The 23439-nt window shown below is 46.1% G+C and overlaps 1 pseudogene; it reads left to right on the forward strand.

Annotated features, from left to right (window-relative positions):
* Positions 1 to 13272: 13272 nt before the first annotated feature.
* The window catches only part of LOC138247065 (uncharacterized), a 153649-nt pseudogene continuing 143482 nt past the window's right edge, over positions 13273 to 23439 (forward strand).

A 23439-nucleotide genomic window follows, 5' to 3' on the forward strand; every position in this document is an offset into this window, starting at 1 on the left:
GCTGAACAGGACACCGCTGCCACCAGCACCGCTGCCAAGGACACCGCCGCCACCAGCACCGCTGAACAGGACAACGCCGCCACCAGTACCACTGCCAAGGACACCGCTGCCACCAGCACCGCTGCCAAGGACACCGCCACCACCAGCACCGCTGAACAGGACACCGCCGCCACCAGCACCGCTGAACAGGACACCGCCGTCACCAGCACTGCAGGCCAGTGAGCGCCAAAGATTCTGACGCTACTGAGGCCGCCACGAGCAGGATGAAGCACTCTGGGCACAAAGCCCCCTCCAGAACCAATGGAGAGATCCCTCCACTACCTCAGTCCTTGGCAGGATGAAGCACTCTGGGCACAAAGCCCCCTCCAGAACCAGTGGAGAATGACATCCACTACCTCAGTCTTTGGCAGGATGAAGCACTCTGGGCACAAAGCCCCCTCCAGAACCAGTGGAGACTGTTATCCACTTGAGAGACTGTGGCTTTGCACACCCTAGGATAAAGCAGTGGGCAACCCACCCACTGGAGAGACTTTAGAGACTGTGGCTTTGCACTCCCCAGGATAAAGCAGTGGACAAACCACCCACTGGAGAGACTTGAGAGACTGTGGCTTTGCACTCTCCAGGATAAAGCAGTGGGCAACCCACCCACTGGAGAGACTTGAGAGACTGTGGCTTTGCACTCCCCAGGATAAAGCAGTGGGCAACCCACCCACTGGAGAGACTTGAGAGACTGTGGCTTTGAACTCCCAGGATGCAGCAGTGGGCAACGCACCCACTGGAGAGACTTGAGAGACTGTGTCTGTGCACTCCCCAGGATAAAGCAGTGGGCATGGAGCCCCCTCGTGGATCTGGCATCGTGCACTCATCCGGCTGAGGTGCCCCCCTTCTCTTCCCCCTGAAGTGCCTGTCTTATTTCTATCTGATGCCCCAGCAGTGTTCTCTCCGTCTTGTTCGGGTATTGAGTGTGGATCTCACCCATGCATTTTGGGCCCAGTGGTCCATGGACTATGATGGTGGAATCCCTTGGACTTGTATTCTTGGTGTATATATTTGTTTATAGTGTGAATATCTTTATATATGTATATATTTTTGATTCATGTCTTTGAATATATTACAATCATTCAACTAATTTCCTTTTGTCCTTGCATTCTTCCAGGGGGGATTGTGGGGTGTAACTGTAATGTATCATGATGTATTAGTGTGGTGTGTTGTCGTGGGTGAGGGTGGGGGTGGGGGTGTTGCGTGTTGCGTGTGTGTGTCACTCTCTTTTCCCTCCCCCCTCCCTTGTGTCGTAGGTGCAGTACTCACCGTGGTCTTCGCCGCCGGCGTTCGTGCTCCTGGTAGAGGAGCAGGAAGATAAAGGCTGGAAGAATCTGGAGCTCGGGTTCCATGGCGTCCTGGTTCCTCGTGGGGTGTGTAGAGGTGAGCGTTTTCCCTTCCAAGTTCTGTTTATACCGTGTTTTTGTTTGCCGTGAATCCGCCCCGGAAAAGGTGGCGGATTGTACTGTTGTAATTCTGTGGGCAGTACATTGTCCTCCGCGTGTCTGTTGGCGGTTACCGCCACGGTGTAGTGTACTATGAACATTGAGTCCTTATACACTAATATTCTCAAACAAGGTTGTTTTTGCTCCCAAGTTTGCAATTATATTTATGGATGATCTTGCAAATTAAACCATTCTTTCCAACTGTAACCCATTCCGCAGCCATATCATAATATGGAAGCAGTACTTTGATTATATTTTTTGGAGTTGGCAGGGTTCTTCAAGGACGCATGGGCTGGAGGCTGTCATGAGGTGGATGGCTGTTGGGTGGGTGTGTGGGAGGTGGGCTCACAGACACACTGGGAGAGGACGCAGGGGATGAGTGAATGGTAGTGGGAGTGGTGAGTGCACATGAGCGGGGTGTGGTGTGGTGATGGGTGTGCTGGTGATGGACGTAGTGGCTGAGGATGTAGTGCATGCAGGTGTGTGAGTGGAGATGAGACAGGGAGGGAGGAGGGGGGTGAGGAGGAGGGGGACACAGTGGAGGCAGTGGCTGTTGGTATGTCTCCATGTGTATGATGCTTGCATGAGTGCCTGTGGGATGAGTGGTGCTTATGTTTGCCTGAGCTTCCCTTGTGTGTTGAGGTGTGTGCATGCTGGTCCGATGGTGTGCTTGGGATAGGCTGAGGTACAGGGGTTTGGGTCTGGGTGGAGGAATTTGGAGGGGGAGGCTAGAGACAGGGACAATGGCTGCCATCAGTGCTGAGGCCAGAGTCTGAAAAGCTCGCTGTTGGGCTGCCTTACCAGAATGAATGCCCTCCAGGTATGCATTGGTTTGTTGCAACTACCTCTCTACACCCTGGATGGCATTCAAAATGGTAGACTGCCCAACAGTGAGGGACCTAAGGAGGTCAATGGCCTCCTCACTGAGGGCAGCAGGGGTGACAGGGGCAGGGCCTGAGGTGCCTGGGGCGAAGGAGATGCCCACCCTTCTGGGTGAGCTGCCACAGGGCAAGCGCTGAGGGGCTGCTGGGAGGGCGGTGCTGGTAGGGGGGGTGGTGGCTGTACCCGTAGATGCAGGGGCACAGATGGGCCCACCACTGCAAGGGAGCTCCCATCAGAGGAGGAGTCCGTATCGCTGGTCCCAGCTCCTGTCCCCGCCGTGGAGCTCCCCTCGCCCTCCGTCCCACTGGTGAATTCAGACTCCGTTGTGTCGCCCTCCAGGGCCATGTGGGATGCAGCTCCCTCCTGCTCCGGTGCCACTGCTCCTCTGCCTGATGATTCTAATGCACACAAGAACAGGGAGACCACATAAAGGGGGGGGAGACAGAAGAAAAACATGTTGAGTGCATGCAATACCCCTGCACTACGCCGTGCTCTTGAAATTCCCTAATCAGTCACAGGGACATGGGTTACAAGGCTATGCCCGATTGCTGCACATGTGGATGTCACAGGAGCCTGACTAGGTGTAATTGCCTCTGTACACAGGTGGGGTGGGATGCTACAGGGCCTGCTTTAAGAAGGGACCTTGCCTACTAAACTCGCCCTGGCCTAGGGGAACCCACAGCCCACCTCCCCCACCCAGACACCTACAATGCGCGCTGAATCAGCTGAATGAGAGTGTACTCACCCCCTTTTGGCTGCTGTGATGCCCTCAAGCGCCCATCTGACTCCGGGTATGCCACCACCAGGATCCGGAACATCAGGGGGGTCATGGTGCGACGGGCACCCCTCCCACGTTGGGAGGCCATCCCCAGCTGGGCCTCCGCCATCTTCTTGCTCCAGCAGCACATGTCCTCCCATCTTTTCCGGCAGTGGGTGCTCCGTCTGTGGTAGACCCCCCAGGGTCCGGACTTCCTTGGCGATGTCACGCCAAATATCCTTCTTCTGGTGGGTGCTGACCTACAGGAATAGTACAGGGGAAAAGGAGAAGATATAACCGTTTGCACCGTCACAGTCATTGGCCCGCATCCCTACCCTTGCCATGAGGCACATGCACTCAACGTCGTTTCATGCACACCTCATTCCTCCCCTATCTTTCATCCACACCACTCCAAACAGGCATTTCCCATACAGCATTCTCACAGAGTACTCACCTGTTTGTCTGGAGGACCGTAGAGTAGCGTGTACTGGGGGCGGACCCCATCCACTAGTTTCTCCAACTCCTCCGTGCTGAAGGCAGGGGCCCTTTCCCCAGACCCACGAGCCATTGTCTCTTCCAGACTCAGGTCACAGCAGCACTTGCAGTGTAGGTCCTCTCCTGTCGAAGATCAGGTATCAAGTGATTGAACAGACAGAAAATGGCGGTCATGTCTGCGGCGGTGCGTACCGTCACCGCCGGCGTACATCGTCATTGGCTCCTCACACCCATAGGGTCCAATGTTAACCAATGCAGGATTGCGCCACGGTCTTCGACCGCCTACCGCAACGGTGTACAACGCCAGAGCAGTTACCTCATATCCCCTTGTCCCACTTTACAGGTCAGGCAGCTGCCATTTCAGGGGCCCACATGGCATTATTTTGGACTGCGTCACACATATCTAGGCCTTGCTTAAACACTAATACAGCCAAATGTCAATTTGCAAACATTTTCCGATTAAGTTGTGTTTACGTACCTCAGAGTTGGTTGACTCTCTGCTCGCTGTTCTCCTCCATAGGCAACGTCCGCTGGGGCAGGTGAGGAGATGGCGGCATCCTCCGGGGTACAGACCGCTGGTGGACCTGTCGACAATGGAGGAGCGACATGTGATCATCACCTACAGACTTGATCTTACCACAATCCTGGAACTGTGTGCCCAGTTGGAGCCAGACCTGATGTCAGCCATCCGCCATCCCATAGGAATCCCCCCTCAAGTGCAGGTGCTGTCAGTACTCCATTTCCTAGCAAGTGGGTCTTTTCAAACAACAGTTGCCATAGCATCAGGGATGTCCCAGCCTATGTTTTCCAACGTGTTGTCCAGAGTGTTTTCTGCCCTGCTAAAACACATGCGCAGCTGCATCGTTTTCCCTCAGGTGGAGGATTTGCCTACAGTGAAAGGTGACTTCTATGCCCTGGGACATATCCCCAACATCATAGGTGCCATTGATGGGACACATGTGGCCTTGGTACCCCCACGCAGGAATGAAGAGGTGTACAGAAACCGGAAGAGTTACCATTTGATGAATGTGCACATGGTGTGTTTGGCCGACCAATACATCTCCCATGTGAATGCCAAATTTCCTGGCTCAGTGCATGATGCTTATATTCTGCGGAATAGCAGCATCCCTTATGTGATGGGGCAACTCCAGAGGCACCGTGTGTGGCTATTATTTGAGGACATGGACCCAATACAGTGCGACTATGTGTCTGGGTCTGGGGATGTCCCTATGAGTTAGTGTGTGTCTAACAGTTGTCCCTCGCCATTTGCAGGTGATTCTGGTTACCCCAACCTGTCATGACTACTGACCCCTGGACAAGGGCAGAGGAACGCTACAATGAGGCCCATGGGTGAACTAGGAGGATATTAGAGCGGACCTTCGGTCTCCTGAAGGCCAGGTTCCGGTGCCTCCATATGACAGGTGGTTCCCTATTCTACTCACCAAAGAAGGTGTGCCAGATCATCGTGGCCTGCTGTATGCTTCACAACTTGGGTTTGTGACGACAGGTGCCTTTTCTGCAGGAGGATGGTCCAGATGGAGTTGTTGTGGCAGATGTGGAGCCTGTGGACAGTGAAGACGAGGAAGCAGAAGAAGAGGACATAGACAACAGGAACATGGTGATCCAGCAATACTTCCAGTGAGACACAGGTAAGTCAACACTGCCTGCTACATCTGATTTAATTCTACTACCTCTCATCTGTCTGTCATTTTCACCCAGTGTATGGTCACAGAGTTGTCACTTTCCCTTACAATTTCACAGATGTGGGTCCCACTGTGTGACCTCTGCTTTGTTTCCGCATGGACTAGAGCTGTGTGACATAGGTATGTTGACATTACATTGGATATAGCATTTTGCCACTTTTATTGATAATACACATTTTCGAAAGCACAGACTGACTCCAGATTGTTTTGTGATTTAAGGGTGTTTATTTAAGTGCTAAATAGTGGAGGGGGTTGTAAAATGGTCAGGGGTGATGGTGGAGGAATGTCCATGGCAGAGTCCAGTCTATTAGTCTTACAGGTGTATTGTCCAAAGGGGCATAGGAAGTGGAGCTGGGGCAGTTTAAGGATGGACAGGGTGACAAAGTGGGACAGAAGGATGACATTCAGGGTGGTCTCATTTCTTGGCGGGGGTCTTGGCATTGTTCTCTGTCTTTGTCCTGGATCTCAGGGACCGCTTGCGGGGTGGTTCTCCATCTGCAGGGGGTGGGGTGCTGGTGTTGTGGTCCTGTGGCAGTGCCTCCTGTCCACTAGCGCCGGCAGAGGTGGTGGGCAGTTCATCGTCCAGGCTAGTGTCAGGGGCCCCTTGTTGTGCCACAGTGTCCCTCCTGGTGTTGACGAGTTCCTTCAGCACCCCTATAATGATGCCCAGGGTGGAATTGATGGATTTTAGTTCCTCCCTGAAGCCCAAATACTGTTATTCCTGCAGCCGCTGGGTCTCCTGAAACTTGGCCAGTACCGTTGCCATGGGGGGAAGCTCTGTAGTGGCCTGTGCCAGTGTGAGGGGAACCAACTGTCCCGAGGTCCCAGATGGGGCGGGCTGGTCATCTAGATCTAGTTGGACAGAGCTGCTGTCATCACTGTTGGCCTCTTCTGTGGGTGGAGTGGGCATGTCTGGACCCTCCTGTCCGGTGATGTTGGGTAGGGGTCCTGCAGGGGTGTAAAGGCATGATTATTGCATGTGCCATGGTGTGCAATGGGTGGGTGACCCTGTACCCCAGTGCTTGCATTCCTGTGTAGGACCTTGTGTGATAATGGTGTAGGGTGGTGGATGGGTATGTGCAGTGGACATGCTTTGGTGATGGGTGTCCATGCTTTGGTGTTACATGCAAGGCTTGGGTTTGGGATGTGTGTTTTGTGATATTGGGACATACGTGAGGAGTTGGAGTGATGGGGGTGAGGGCGAGGGTGGGGGTATGTGATAGCATGCAGGTGGGTGGGGGATGAAGTAGTGAATGGTTTGACTTACCAGAGTCCATTCCTCCAGCTACTCCTGCGAGGCCCTCAGGATGCAGTATAGCCAAGACCTGCTCCACCCATGTTGTTAGTTGTGGGGGAGGAGGTGGGGGTCGGCCGCCAGTCCTCTGAACCGCAAAGTGGTGTCTTGAGACCACGGAATGCACCTTCCCCCGTAGGTCGTTCCACCTCTTCCTGATGTCATCCCTAGTTCTTGGGTGCTGTCCCACTGCGTTGAACCTTTCCACGATTCTTCGCCATTGCTCCATCTTCCTAGCTATGGTGGTGTGCTGCACCTGTGATCAGAATAGCTGTGGCTTTACACAGATGATTTCCTCCACCATGACCCTGAGCTCCTCCTCAGAGAACCTGGTGTGTCTTTGCAGGGCCATGGGGTGGTGTGGGTGATGTGTGGGGTGGTGTGTGTTGTGATGTGTGGGGCAATATTTAGAGGTGTGTTGTGTGAGGTGCTTGGATGTTGTGTGAGTGATGGTGTAGGATGCCTGTGGATGCTATTGTTCTTTCTGGTGGTGTCTATCTCTGGCCTTCTGTCGCAATTGTTGACGTAAGGGTTTGTGGGTGGTGTGGGTGTGTGTTTTATATTGTATTGGGTGTGTGGGAGTGGTGTGTGTATGTGTGGCAGGTGTGTGTATTTCAATTTGTCCAATGTGGTAGTGTTTTGTAAATGAGTGTGTATTTTGATTGCGGCGGTGTGTACCGCTAATGGAATACCGCAGTTGAAAGACCGCAGCGTGGATTCGTGGGTCGTGATAGTGGGCGTATTCCTGTTGGCATGACGGTGGAGGTTTTGTTATCGCCAGTTTATCACTGACCTTTGGTGTAGCGGACTTGTGTGGGTGTCTGGATTTTGGCGGATTCCGAGCTTTGGGTCATAATGACCGTTGCGGAATGCCGCGGCGGTGTGTTGCCGGTCTTCTGTGCGGCGGTAAGCGGCTTCTACTACCAATGTTGTAATGACCCCCTAAGTCTTTAATGAAAAAAGCAGCATACCTCCCTAGTGGCTCAAAAACAGATCTGCATCCAAATATGATGGGTCTCGCGGGGGGATGGGACTCTTTATTCTTATTAGTTTTAGGTAATGTACAAATAACCAACATGCACAGTGATTTGATATTTAGAAAAAATAGTTAATTTAGCTAAGGAATCCTTGATTTTGTCCCTTTTTGTAATGGCCACGATGAGCCCTTCAAGTTCTTTGTTAGGGTCAGCATTATGTTTTAAATAATGTGTATGATTCTCAAGTTGTCTCAAAATCTTGCTTTGATAATGGTCTGTATGTTGAATCACAATACCACCACCTTTGTCGGTTAGTTCGTTCATCAGTGTGTGGTTCAGTTTTAATTTGGACAGAGCACATTTTTCTTCTTTAGAAATATTGTATGAATAAACCTACTTTGGTGCTCTAAACTGGAAATGTCTTTCAGTACTAATCTCTCAAAAGTGTGAAACTCTGGGAGGATGGCACTACTAGGAGGAATAAAGGTGAAGGGTGGGCAGAAATCTGTGTAGGTGATGGTAGCAACGTAAGGATTATTGAAGCAGAAAGTATGCAGTGTAATCAAACACTATAAAATCTGAGAACTTCAGTGTGCAAATTTAGAAAATCGGGATGAATTGGGGGAACAAAGGTTAAACCTCTGCTCAATAACTGCATTTCTACAGAATAGAGGAAAAGTTTGGATAGGTTAAAAATAAGAAATATCTCTGCATATTCATCATTATGGAGGAGACTAACTGGGGGCACCCCCATTTGTAGTATTTCCATTGTGTTTGCTGGTGGCCCAGAGTACTGACCCACCTTTGTCCCCTCCCTCTCCCTCTACTTAGCCTCTCTCATAGAAAAGTGGGGCTATGTGTCCCTGTGGCTAAGCCAGACCCCTCTCTTTGATCTTAGTTGCTAGATGAATCCCCAGTGTGTTCGATAATGTAATGATCTTGGACAATGTCTACTATTTGGTCTTTTATCCCCATGAGTGTATGAACATTTTGTTTTTTTCCTCGTAAATCATCTTTTTCTGTTTTGATTATTTCCTTATTTTCTTGATATGGAAGTTAGGCTGACCTCCAGGGCTATTTTTCGCACACTGACACTTTTCCACCACTTTCTACCTAGCCTGGGCAGCTTTAAAGTGTCCCTTTTCTGTTTCGGGATTATTCTTATTCAGTCATGTGGTGCCAGCGCTCTTGATGTCAATGCACAGCATCTCATCGAATGGCAGTGACAGGCTGCACCGTCACACGTAAGGTTACCTGCCATAATTCTGACTGTTCAGTCTTGTCTTTTCCTCATGGCAGCACCTTTTAATTCATACTCCTTTTATTGTAGGTTTAGGGCTAATGAATGATTCATTTTGTGACCCCCGCCATCGGCTGTTAGCACTGCAGATTTGACACAAGTACTATTCTTGGTTATTGACTTCGGGCGGCAATTGTTTAACTGACCCCTACATCCATGGGCCTTAGATAAAGGTTCCTTTCCTCTATAGTTTTGGCCACTGAGCTACAGTCTTTTACGTTTTCCCCTCTTATTCTTGAGCCCCTTCTGAATTCCTATGTTTTACTTATTTTCCAGTGACCTGGCTTCTTTTTTTAGTGGTTTAATGTTCCATTGTGGTCTCCTTATTACAAGTACTAATCTGCTCAGGTATTTCCTAATGCTTGTTTCATTATGTTTTGAATGGTCACAACTATCGCACTCACTTTTGTTGCAATTCTTTTAATGCACTCCTTGCAATATTCCACTTGTGGTGTGCACACTGTTTGGGGTTACGCTCACATTTTTTTTAGCACGTACTTCTTGTGTTTTTTAATATTTTTTATATTTTTGAGAGTTAATTTAATAACCCAATTTTTGTCTTTTTTTCTTTTTCCCTTTTCTTCCCTGTTTCTTCCTTTGTCTTGTTCTTGTTTTTATCTTATTTTCCTTTCTGCTTCATTGTTTAACAGTCAACTTTACCTCGGGCATGATTATTTAGTTGCCCTGATGATGATCCCAGCATTATGTGGAGGATCAAAACATCATCGACTTTGACCTCCCAACCCTTTGCTATTTTTAATAATGTACATAAGGGCAGTGGTGCTTTTTCCTTAGATTGTGACATACGCAATAGATTGATAAATGTCGCATATATGCCTGAGTCCTTTATACATGCTGTTTTGTGTTACTCGTGGTCCCTTGCTATCCATGGGTTTCCCTTATTTTGTATAACATTTTTTTAATCTTAGCACACAGTTGACTCTAGGGAGTGGTATATTTTATGGATCTCACCAGGGTTTTTTGCCCAGAAGATATTACAAACCTTACACTTTGCCGAAATCCATTTTCCCTCATTTCTATGCTAGAAAGCTCAAGATTCTATTGGGAACTACAAATGTCCAACCACCTACATTTTCGCCAGGTCTCCCCATATAAATGGTATCTCATTTGTTTTGGTAGGCCTAGCAACCATGACAGGAAATGGCCAAAAACCCAATATAGACAATCAGATTTTCCCACAGAAAACGGACCCTCTTTTGCAATATAGATAGCTGTAGATATCAAGCCCTAGCTCAACAAGGATCTAGATAATCCCAGCAAACCTGTGCAATTTTCAGGATGGGTGACTTGTGTGGCCCTCCGCTAGGGTATCTTGCCCAGAAGATGTTGAAAACGTAACATTTTGACAATAAACACATTTTCCTCATGTTTTTGTGATAGAATGTTCTGGAATCTGTGGGGAGCCACACATTTTCTACAAACAAGCATTCCCCTGCAGTCTCTAAAAAAAGATACCCCACTTGTATGGATAGGCATAGTGCACATAACAGGAAGGTCCCCACAACGCAGCATAGACAAATCACATTTTTTCACTAAAATAAGCGTGTTTTTACTTTTTTACTCAGTACGTGCTTTTATTACACACACTCATCTTTTGTCATACACACACATCTCCCAGTTGCACAGACCAACCGACAAATTTAGAACCATAATGCTACCTATTACGCAGGACAGTAGTACAGAATTTTAGAAGGATGACTGCTGCTAAGGCATAACTCGAGTTATAGACAGCTCTGAGACAGGATAAGATACTGAGACAGCATCTGAGAGAAAAGAAAATGGAGCAGAATCTGGAAGTGATTTTTCAGTCGGCAGAGTTCCATCTGATGACTCAACTTCCGTGATGCTCAGGAACAAGGTCAAGGAAGTCATGATGTCCCTTTGCAAGTACAACCCGTGCAGACAGTATCAGGGTAGGCCAGCCCAGAGATCAAGCGCAAACCAAGAGCTCTCTTGTGAGCCTCCCAATTTAGTCCAGCCTCAGATTCCCCCATTTACTGCAGGTGCTGAATAGAAAGTGGTTACAGCTCATTTTCTGCCTATTGACTATGTCCATCCCTTTTTGAATATTAACTACCTTAAGGGAATTGGACACCAAAATAATGAGCATGTCAAGCAGTTTCCGAAGGAGCATGGAAGGATTCTTAGACATCATTCTAGGCCACACTAGTGGACTCCAACTTCACTTGTGTAGTTGAAGATATTTCTGGGGCTTACGCTCAAAATGAGGGTAGTGAACAAACCAACCATACAGTCCAACTGGTCTACTCGCATGGTTTAGGTGACACTGAGATTCACACCAGTCATGAGCAGAGATCATTTTTTGTTATTGAAGCCTATGCTACATTTCAGTAATAATTCTGCTGTATTGCCCCAGGACCATCCAGACTATGACAGATGCTTCAAAATTCAGCCAGTCATGCATCATTTGTCTGCCAGGTTTCCAGAGAATTATAATCCTGAAAAGAGATAGCTATTGATGAGTCATTGAACTTTCACAAAGGGTGGCTGTTGTTTAGGGAGTACATACAGATCAAAATAACTTTTTGTGGAATGAAAAGGTACATGCTGTTTGAGAGCTGGTTATGTTTGTAGCCTGTGAGTGTTTACAAGGAAGGACTCCATTAGAAATCTGTGCTAGGAGTCACTGTGAAGATTCCATAGGAGCTTGTCCAACTACTTCTTCATAAACGTTAGATCCGCTATGTGTACTGCTTTTATACAGGAGTAGAGCTGTTCAGTGAGCTGTACAAAGCTGGCACTGCAGCATAAGGTACAGTTTGATGTTGCTGCAAAGGATTTCCCCAGGATTTTTTGTGAAAGAAGCTCCAAAAATCCCAGACTACTGTGTTGCATTCATAAGAAATGCTCACAGTCAAGTTCTCCAGTGGGTGAGGTGTGTACATGCACACCACAATCATGAAGGGAGCACCTCTCAAGTCATAGTTTGGGGTCAGTTAGCCGAAGTTCACAAACCCACCTGTATACCCAAAAACATAGATTACCTGGGCAGAGTAGGTAAGAATGACCAGGTACTTCAGACATACATTAGTCATAAAACATCTTGCCAAATACCCAAGACCACAGTATACTTCAAAGTATAATGTGTGAAATCATTCCAGCCACTGTTCATTTATTATGGCACTGCCAACCAGCAGAGACAATTTTGGGTGGGAGACAACAAAACAAAAACACATATGAATCAGACAGGGCCAAAAAGTAGGCTCGGGCATGACAATAAGTGTTAGAAAACCACATAGCTAACCAACTGTTTGCAAAGCCAAAAGGCTGGCAGTGATTGCCAGACCATTTTGTCAGTTCATGTTTTGTCAGGGTTTATGCACAACTAAATTGTTGAAGGGGTCTATGGACCCAAAGAGGATCAATCAGTGTGTCAAGAGGGACAACCCTGTAACAAACATATTTTTGGCAAGGTGTGTTTTTTCTGGGGAAAACACACATCATATGCTCCTGGGTGGTCATCCCCAATGTCAGAGTGGAAGGCTCCTCTGTATTATACTGCATTTTTAGTTATGTAGTTTCAAATAGTGCAAACTCAACTTAAAGGTATTAGTGCGTTTTACATGACCATCAGTTGTTTTGGCCATGTAGATGTTTGCAAACATCTCTGTGGCCAAAATAATGTGCACCAAGGGTGTCAGCCCATATACAGAAAGGGTTGATCTCCCTTGTTACAACTTTCACAGTTTTATATAGCATGGAATTCATCCTAAGGTGTTGGTGAGCTTTACATGAGCACTAGTTACATTATATAGGGTCATGGAGAGCTTTCCTTTCCTCTGTGGGTGCAATTGTGCCATGGTCAAACCAATATGGGGGGGATGCATTCTTCAAGAGAAAACAAACCTCTGAAATGTTATAAGTCCTCTGGGAGGCAGGGCTGACTCTTATACCAAGAGTAGTGACCCCCTAAACCACTAGAATTCCTGGTTTCTACTGGTCTTCCTGCTCATGGATTGTGACATGTCCCTCAGACATGGGGTGGCATCCTGGCCAATGAAAATCCCACCAAATGTGGGAACAGTTTACTAACCTACTACTCCTCTGCCCCAGGTTTGTGATATCAGCGTACTGATGTCACCAATGAGTGTGGAAAGGGGTGAGGGCTGAAGCCAAAGGGATTCCACTTTGGCCCCTCCCTTGATTACAAGGAAGAAAACCTCTGGTGAAAGCAACGGAGATTCCTTTAGAACCCTCCCCAGTTTCGGGCAATGAACACTTTTAAGTGATTAATTGTATTTGACTCAACTTCTTCTTCGTCATTTTCTCAATTACCTCTCTGGTCCAGTGGTTGGTTCTTATATTCTTGTTATTTATTGTTTACCTTTGCTGCTCTAGATGGCATTCCGGTTCTTTGAAACTGAGGAGCATGTATCAATCTACAAGAAACACATGATCCTCGCACCTAAGGAGGTATATGTTGTGATCATGTCCTACCTGGAAGAGAAGGTAAGAGGAAGTTTATAACAGAGGATGGAGGATGAGGAGAAAGGATAAGTAAATCATTTAAAAAAACAATTTTAAATGCAAGATAATTGCATTTTTCACAGTGTCATTTTTTCTAGTGGAAACAGCTTCATAGGCAACTAATGTAGTATATCTTTATTTGATAAAATTGCTTTTGAATAAAATAAGTAGAGATTGTTGAGTAAAGAGTTATTAAAGAGTACACGAAGAGTTGCTCAATTTCACAAAATACTTTTGTACACATCCTACCAGTGAATATAAATGGTAAGGCATTGTAGGTTATGTAGGGTAATTGGAATCAAACAAACATTTGTTTTCACTGGCTGGCACCAGAAAAGGGAAAAGCCATGGCACAACAATATGTATACTTTCCATGTAAACATTTTGTCTGTGATATTTTACCCAAGCTCTTCCTTTTCCAGAAGGGAAGACCCTTTGATCTGGCAGTAGACGTCGGTTGTGGCAGTGGGCAGAGCACAAATGTCTTAGCTGCTTATTTTCAGAAGGTTGTTGGAATTGACATCAGCGAAGCTCAGATCCAAGAGTCAAAGCGTGTCGGTTCACCACCCAATGTGTCCTACCTGTAAGTTAAGATGTATACTTTTAGGAGTTTGCATACTATGTGACGCATATTTTTTCATCCATGCTGCACCCTGATGAAATGCAGAGCCAGAACACCTAAAATTCAAACATCAGGTGACACCTCCAAAGGTAGAATCTGGTACCTGAAAAATACTTTTATCACTGCTAGTTTGTAGATTTGGATGTAATGTCTTTTGACATGTAATACAAATTAATGTGCACATGTCAGTAAAATATATTTCCTACAAAATTATCAGAAATCTAAATATTTTAAATAGCAGTATTTTCCATCATTGATAAAACAATGGGGAAGGCTTTTCTATGAGTGTGGCAAAGGGCAAGTGATCCTCAAGCAATGTCATGGTCAGTAGTGGCTGGTGATCTTTCAAACTGCTGTAACATTAATATTTTTGGGTAGCCTGTGAGCTTTGAAATTGGTGCACAATAAATAGCTACTTTGAACTGTAATGAGCGAGCTAGAAAGGTGAGTAAAGACAGGTTTGGCAGCCATTCACTGCTTTAAGACATGTTTTTAAAAGTGGAGACAAAAGGTGCAGTATAGGACACAATGTTGTATAGACTGACTAAAAGGTCAGAAGTTTTGAAGAGTCATATTTGAGGTGGCAATTCACTCGTTCCAAGAATTTTCAATGATGTTGACGAAATGGATCATTTTATCAGTAATTGATTCCTACAGGCTGGCATAGTTATTATAAGCAGATCAAAAAATCTGAGTTTGCAGTTTCACCTTGCCTAACACTTTTTCTTTATGAAACAAATATGCATATATGTATTGCCTTCCACATAGCTAAAGAGGCAATGGAGAACTGTGCATTACATGGGGAAGGGGGAGGAGAGCCCGTCTACAATAACATGTACATCAAGTGAGTATTACACAAACCCATTTAGATATGGGTAGACTACGTGGTTTGTACAGAATCACAGGATGCTGAGATTGAACTTTGGGCCATAGTTCCAAAGTCAACAACTGTAGTTACTATGTCACAAATGCTCCATTTAACATCTTTCATCACTTCTAATTTTCACTTCCTTTCCTCCATCTTCAACGTTCAAGTAGTTTGTCAGTCATGTAACTGCAAATATACTTGCAAGGGATAGCCTAACAGAAGAACAAGATAGCAGAATGTTACCACTAATGCTACAAAGACCTTACAGAAATACACAGATATTACACTTACCACATAGCAGACATTGCATGTCTTAGATATCAGCCAGTTTAAGCGATCATGGCATAGAGCATTATATTAATATAGATGATAAAATTCACAAGTTACAGCAAAAATCACAGCAACATCAGTCAGTATCCTCTGGCTCAAGAGAAACAATATCAGCAATATACTTCTCTTCCTCAGCTTTAATTATCTTTCATATTTGAGTTTAACATATTAGTTGGAAATGCCATTACAATGCCCTCAGATATCTATATGGCAGATAAATAAAAGATCAATTTTCTGTCACATTCAAGCGTTTATTTATTGGACATATACATACAGGTAGAAATGGGGTCCCTGGTTGGCAGTCGGTTTGCACCCTCTGCAAGCAAGGATCCTCACTCTAGTCAGGGTAAAGGAGAAACACACCTGGTTTACCCCCGCTCTCCCCCTTGGTAGCTTGGCACAAGCAGAAAGCCTTAACTCAGAAGCAATTTGTAAAGTATGTGTACCATCACACACATTAATACAGTGAAAACACTACAAAAAGGACACCACACCAGTTTAGAAAAATAGGTCATATTTATTTAAATCAAACAAGACCAAATTAACAAAAATCCAACATACACAAGTCAAGAAATTAATTTTCAAAATAATAAGAGTCTTACTCCATAGGAAATAATGGAAATGTTGATTTTACACAAAGTAGCTGGTTTGTGTCAAAAAGAAAGCTGCATGTGTGAGCGTGCACCAGAAAAGTAAGCAATGCATTAATTCCTTACTCGCAAGTAAGGCTGTGCATCGTTTCTTCTCTGGTCGGGTCAGCGATGCATTGTTTTTCTCCCTCGCAAGAGAGCAATGCGTCAATTTCTGGATGGGCACCTCGGGTCCGGGCAGGCTTTGAGTAGTTTTTTTTCCCACTCAGCGATGTTGCATTCGAAATCCGGGCACATGATATCAGGAAACCGGACTGTGTGGGGTTTGTGTTGTCATCAGCAGCCGCAAGTGGGTGTTGAGCATCGGTTCTCCAGCAGCCATGCATCCCTCTTCCAGCCATGATACAAGTACCGATTTCAGCCGCGGGGCTGGCGGCGCCCCGTCTATCAGCCGCGTTGCAGATGGTAAATAGAAATGTTCCGCGCATAGCGGTTTGTGGATGAATTTCTGTCCTTTTCCACCAGCTTTACCTCGCAAGGGCTCAGGGACTTGATGGGGCACTACTTGACAGTGCTGCAGTCTCAGCAGAGAGTCCAGGTGCTGGCAGGTGCTGGCAGAGGAAGTCTTTGATGGCCCTGAGACTTCAACAACAGGAGGCAAGCTCAGTTAACTTTTTTGGAGATTCTTCTCAAGCAGGAATGCACAACAAAGTCCAGTCTTTGTCCCCTTTCACAGGCAGAAGCAGTAACTGCAGGATAGCCCAACAAAGCAAAATCACAGGCAGGGGCAGCACTTCTCCTCAGCTCTTCAGCTCTCCTCCTTGGCAGAGGTTCCTCTTGAATCCTTGAAGAAATCTAAAGGTCCGGGGTTTGGGTCCACCACTTCTAGCTCTTTCTGCGTTTGAAGTAGGCAGACGTCAAAGGAAAGTCTCTGTTGTTTATAGGATCCTGCCTTGCCTAGGCCAGGCCCCAAACACACCATGGGGTTGGAGACTGCATTGTGTGAGGGCAGGCACAGCCCATTCAGGTGTACGTGACCACTTCTCCCTCCACTATAACTCAGCCCATCAGGATATGCAGGCTACTCCCCAGCTCCCTTTGTGTCACTGTCTAGAGGGAATTCCCAGCACCACAACTGTCAGTCTGCCCAGACAGGGAATCCACAAACAGGCAACATCACAGAATAGTTTAAGCAAGAAAATGCCCACTTTCTAAAAGTGGCATTTTAAAACTAACAATCTAAAAAACACCTTCACTCCAAGATGTTTTTTTAAATTGTGATTTCAGAGACACCAAATTCTATATTTTTGTCTGTTTCCGAAGAGAATCTACACTTAAAAGGAATTTAAAGGCAGCCTCCATGTTAACCTATAAGAGAGATAGGCCTTGCTACAGTGAAAGCTGAGTTTAGCAGTATCTCACTGTTAGGGCAAGTAAAACACATCACTAAATGTCAAACCTTTTTAACATACACTGCCCCCTGTCCATGGGGCTACCTAGGGCTTACCTTAGGGGCACCTTACATGTATAAAAAGGGAAGCCTTAGGCCTGGCAAGTGGGTATACTTGCCAGGTCGAATTGGTAGTTTAAAACTGCACACACAGACACTCCAATGGCAGGTCTTAGCCATGTTCGGAGGGCTGCTCATGTGGGTGGCACAACCAATACTGCAGGACTTCTAGTAGCATTTGATTTATAGGCTGTAGGCATCTCTAGTGCACTTTACTAGGGGCTTACTATTAAATCAAACATGCCAATCAGGGATAAGCCAATTACATACACTATTTACACAGGAGCACTTGCACTTTAGCACTGGTCAGCAGTGGAAAAGTTCCCAAAGTATCAAAAACAGAGTCCAGCACACAATCAAAACATGGGAATCAGAGGCAAAAAAGGCAGGGGAGACCACGCCAAGGATGCCAGGTCTAACACATACTCATTAATCCTTAAACAACACTTATTAATTACCTTTTGGGTATTCAAATTTGTTACTATTTTACAGGGAAAATGTCTGCCTTACACACACACACAGCATGACAAACCTATAATTATGAGGACCCACAGTGACCGTAATGAAGTGTGTATTTACTATTTGAATTCCATGCACTCTTTGATAGCAGTGAAGGTGATAAAGCTGACTGCTCTTTTAGTTTTTGATGCACTTACTCAAAACTACCTACACACACCACAAGGACCAGTCCTCCTAATACACCGGTTCTCACAAGGATAGTGTTTGTCCGGCACTGACAGTGTCTACCCAATCTATGAGAACAAAACCCACCCTCACAGCGTTGGCTATACATGCCCGCACCCACACAATAATGCATACACACACACACACAAACACACACACACACAAACACACACACACACACCACACAAACACACACAATTAAATCTACAAGGTCATATTGATTGAAGCTAATAATACCATCTCATCAGAGCTCTATGATAAAACTTAATTCTATTTATACTTGGACCATGTGTATTTCAGGCCAGTATATCAATAACATTAAAAAAAAATCTGACATTTTGATTACAATTTCCATTGTGCAATAAAGAATTTGAAGATATGTATTTGCATTAGATTGAAATGTGAATATAGTAATTTGTTCTTGCTGCTGTAAATTGTTGCTGTCGGTGTTGTCCCCTTGAATGCAATGGTATGCACAGTGTAGTTCCTGAGCTCACAGTGCCACTGGAACCAAGCTATACCAGACTGATGAGGCCTAATCAGTGTGAAATCCGATATTGGATTGCTTGTGTTCTGGATCAGGGAGTACCTGGACTTGTACTTTTGAGTATACTAGTCCTATTGGAGCAGGTTGAAGACTGATTAGCATGTGGCTGTATCTAAACTCAGATGATATGGTGAGCAGAAATCAGTGGGTTGCAGTACAGCCCGAGCAGTGGCTAAGATTAGTTAAAGCATTCCATCCATTACCTTGTGGTTGCTGCAATTGATACCCTTAGTGTGTCAGGTAGGCCCAGATGTGGGTCCCAAGTTCACTGCTCCATTGGATCAAACCCATACTCAACTGATAAATTCTAATAAGGACAAAACAGGTCTTGGGTTGTTTGTGCTCTAGTTGGGGACAACTGGCCCTCACTGTTTGGGATGTACTGTTCCTATTGGAGCAGTGTCAAAACTGATTTGTATATAGCTGGGTCGAAACAGAGATGGCATGGTGGGCAAACAGAATGCAACCCTGAACAGACTGGAAAAAAAACTATGCACTGTTGACCCCAAAAAGGGCAGATGGTGTTATGCCCTTCCTCTGATGGTCCTTACGCCATGGAATCATTTGAGGACACTTTCTGTTGATAAAGCTAATGAGGGCTCTTTTGAATGAAAGCTTATGGTCCTCCCAACTCTGAATGAGTCAGGTGGATTAATGGTTTGGCAGAAAGGGTAATCCTTCACATTTGTGACAGAGTACCCTATGTATCACATTCTAAATCAGGCCAAAATCTTTCTTTTTTATATATAAGGGAGATTTAAAGGCTTGATTTAAGTTGAAGCGCTTTATTCATTTTCTGGGGAATTGTTCTTCTAATTAAACTTAAAATCATCAAAGCATCGGTTATCAATCATTTGTTCGTATTACTGTTCATGTTAATTACTTGAAATTTGTCAGTGCTTTTTTATGCCCTATCTGCTGACCATATGCTGGGAAACATCATATTTTTAAGTATTTGATAGCGATAATTTGCTAGAGCATGTACATCACATATTGCATAGAAAAGCATTGTTGACTTCCCCACTATTTGCATTATTATCAATCCGAGCATGCAACAAAGCACACCATCTGCTTCAGCTTGTCCCTCCCAGAGGCAGTGATCAGAGGGCAGGGCCGCCAGTTAAATGCTCACCTCCTTGTCTCCATAGTCACTGTCATGCTCAATTCATCTATCATGTCCTGTGAGGCGCACATGCTGCTGAATCCTTGATGATTAAGAGATCTTGGGCCAGATGTATCAAAGCTTTTTGCATTTGCAAACAGTGTGAATGCCCGTTTGCGAATGCAAAAAGCCCTTTCAGAATGCATCAAAGGCATTCTGAATGCAATTTTAAGGAATCGCTAAAATAGCGATTCCTTAAAATTGCGACCCTGTTTAGATAGTCGCAATTTGCGACTTTCTAAATAAGAAATCGCAAATAAAGAATCCTTATTTGCGATTTCTAAAGCACATGTATGAAGCAATTCCTTAATGCTAATTGGGCATTAAGGAATCACTATTACCACCAAGTTGACTTGGTGGTAACCATGTGAAATTTTTTTAAATGCCGTTAAAATGCATTTTTAAAATTTACATGTAAAGCACACATGCCCTTTTAGCAAGTGTGCACCTTACATGTTGTTAAAAAAATGTTTTGTGGTGCAACAGAGGGGGCCTTAGGCCCCCAGCACCCTGGACTTTGCATTTCCCAAAATTGCGAATTCCAGTCAGGAATTCGCAATTTGGAACGTGCAAAATATTCACAAATATGGGCCGACAGGCCCATAGATGCGAATGGGGGCCGATATCGCAATTTGCGATTCGGTAATAGCATTTGCGATTTTTAGGAAATCGCTATTACCGTATCCCAAATATGATACGTTGCATTTTGCGAATCAGAAATAGCGATTTCTTAAAAATCGCTATTTCCAATTCGCTGTTTTCATACATTTGGCCCCTTGTGTGGTGACCTGAATGCTCTGAAGCCAGAACAACTTTTTTCACCAGCTGCTTATTGGGCCTACATGGCCTTTTCAGGCATATTTATGAGCTCCTAGTGCCACCAAGTATCACTTTTTGTGACACTCCGGTGGTGCTATGCCCTGCACCGTATTTACACTTTTTTTGGGGCTTAACGCCACCTGGTAAATACGGCCCCTTCAGAGGCAGCACTTTATGTGGAAGGAGCGTGCAGTGGGTGTTGCTACTTTGATGCTGCCTCAGATTTCTGAGTTTTCATAAACCTGAGGCAGTGCCAAAATGTGATGCCACCCCAAGGGTGGTGTTAGCATGGCGCAACAAGGAGGAATGCTTTCATTCCTCCTTGTTTTTTGCTTTTTCCATATGTGCTGCATTTTGCAGCACACAGAGAAGTGCCAAATTGCTGTTACAGATTGTTTACGTGCAGGAAGGGACACCCTCCTGCACATAACCAATCTATCCCCTCAGCACAGACACCCATGCACTATGGTGCAAGGATGCCTGCATTTGCGCAGGCAGCTTAATTCAGTGCCGGCACAGGGGGAAATGCAGGGGTGCACCATATTCATGTAAATACGTTGCATCCCTGCTTTTCAAAAGTGGAGCTGCTATTTTTGATGCAGCTTTGCGCTGCACCACTTTGTTTTAAATCTGGGCCTTTATTTTTTATTATTTGAGAGCAATCTCTTTTTTATTTGTGAAAAACAAACAAAAGAAAGCTTATGTGGATGCTTGTTGGGCATCGTTGATGGACTTCCCTACACAGGAATATCGGGCCAGATGTAGCAAAAATAAAAATTGCGACTCGCATTTTGTGAGTTGATGCGAATCGCAAAATGCGAGTCGCAATTTGGAATGGCAGAAAAAAAAACGATCCGATTTTGCGACTCGCAGCCGGACTCGCAACGCTGTGTGCGAGTCCGCAGATTGCGAGGTCGCTGTTTGCGAGTGTGCAAAAAACGAACTCGCAATTAGCGAGTAGGTGTCGCAAATTGCGACTACCTTCAAAATTGCTTACAGGTGCAGCAGAACACTCCAGAAAGCACACCAGAACACTCTGTAAACACTTCCTGGCACATGATGATGACATCACAGCCAGGAAGTTAACAAATACACCTGGGAGGAGGCTGGACCACACCCTTTTATAACTGCCAGTCTTCACACTGAACAAGCAGCAGCAGCCATGGAGGGAACCCCACGAAGAAGAAAACTCAAATTTTCTGAGAGGGAGCTGGAGGTGCTGACAGACGAATGCTGTCAGCACCATGATGAGCTTTTTGGGAGAGCAGCCCTCACTGTTCCTGAGGCCACCAAAAAGAAACTCTGGCAGGACATTCAAGAAAAAATTAATTCCCTGGGTGTGAGCCACAGGACAATTGAGGACATAAAGAAGAGGTGGTATGACCTCCGCTCCCGGACCAAGGAGAGGGTGGCAGAAAGGCTCCGGGAGATGAGAGGCACTGGAGGGGGACCATCATCTGTGCCACCACCCACACCCCTGGAAGAAAGGGTGGAGGAAACATTGGAGCAGGAGGCAGTGTGTGGATTTGGGGACCTGGACACCTCAGAGCCCAGTACATCAACCGGTGAGTACCATGTGATAAGCCTGTACCCCTATCAATGTCATACCCCACCCACCATGTACACAGGTGCATGCACAACCAAGATAGCTCCATTACAGGGTAGAAAAAGCCTGAATGATGCATTATGGGAAATGGGCAGTTCATAGGCAAATGTTTATTAGGAATTGTGCAATAGATACTAGACACTGACAGTGTGTTCCCCATGTCCCACAGGTCTCCAGCAAGACACTCCCAACACCCCAACCACCCAGGCCCAGGAGGACACCCCAGGACCCGCAAGCACCCCCACCTGCACAGTCAGCAGCATTCCTGCATTAGTAACGCCTGCTGCAACAATCACGCCAGAAGCTGCCCCAGCAACAGGCAGGGAGGATACAGGTGGGAGCATAGGGCAGCCACCGCTGCGCAGGCGTCGCAGGGCAAGACCATCTGGATCCGGGATACTTCCTCCAACCAGCAGTGAGGCACATCTGCTGCGGGGTCAGCGCCTGCAGAACAGAATATTGGGCAGGATTAGTGGTGTGCTGCACCGCTTTGTTAGACACAACCATGCAAGCATGCAGCACCTCAACAGACGCATGGACATGATGTGCCAGAACACTGGGGACATTGCCCTTGCCATTAGGGAACTGGCGGGCGGACTGCTGGGCCAGGCAGAGGCTGGGCGGCGCAGAGATCGCCAGACAATGCAACGACTGGACAGGATGGCCACATCGATCGGCAGGCTAGCCATTAATACAACAGGCCTGTCGAGGAGGACAGTTGGCCTGCAAATAGAGATGGGCCATTTTGCTGGGGATGTTGCCAGGGGCCTGGGACGTCTCACCCACATAATTGGACTAATGGAGACACGGGAAATGTCAAGGGCCACCGGGGAAACACCCCAAGACAGTGAGGAGGGCTCAACAGTGAGCAGTGTATCTGCCACTGACAGCAGGGTGCTGAGGAGTGGTAGGCACAGCACCACGGACGCAGCAGGGACCAGCCAGGCTGGCAGGAGGGGCAGGAGAACATAGATGACACCCAGGACCAATAAATGTGGCACATGGTGTTAATGTGCCACATGACTGGTTGGCATTTCCCTGCCCATGGACAATTTCAACTTGTATATAGTTTCTCAATTACAGTAATAAAACAGTTATTTTTGTTCCACTTAACAAATGGAGTTTTTGGTTAATAGGTGAGTATGGTGGGAGTTGACACGTACCGTCCAAAATATTGTGTTGCAATGTGTTCCCGTCTCAGTCTGCCTTGATTAGCTAGACTCCTATCCCCATGATGGCGATGTGGTTGTTCTTGCTCTTCATCATCAGGATCTGGGTCTGCAGGGGTGAGAGGTAGCCC

This window comes from Pleurodeles waltl, chromosome 7 (assembly GCF_031143425.1).
Source record: "Pleurodeles waltl isolate 20211129_DDA chromosome 7, aPleWal1.hap1.20221129, whole genome shotgun sequence".
Lineage (NCBI taxonomy): Eukaryota > Metazoa > Chordata > Amphibia > Caudata > Salamandridae > Pleurodeles > Pleurodeles waltl.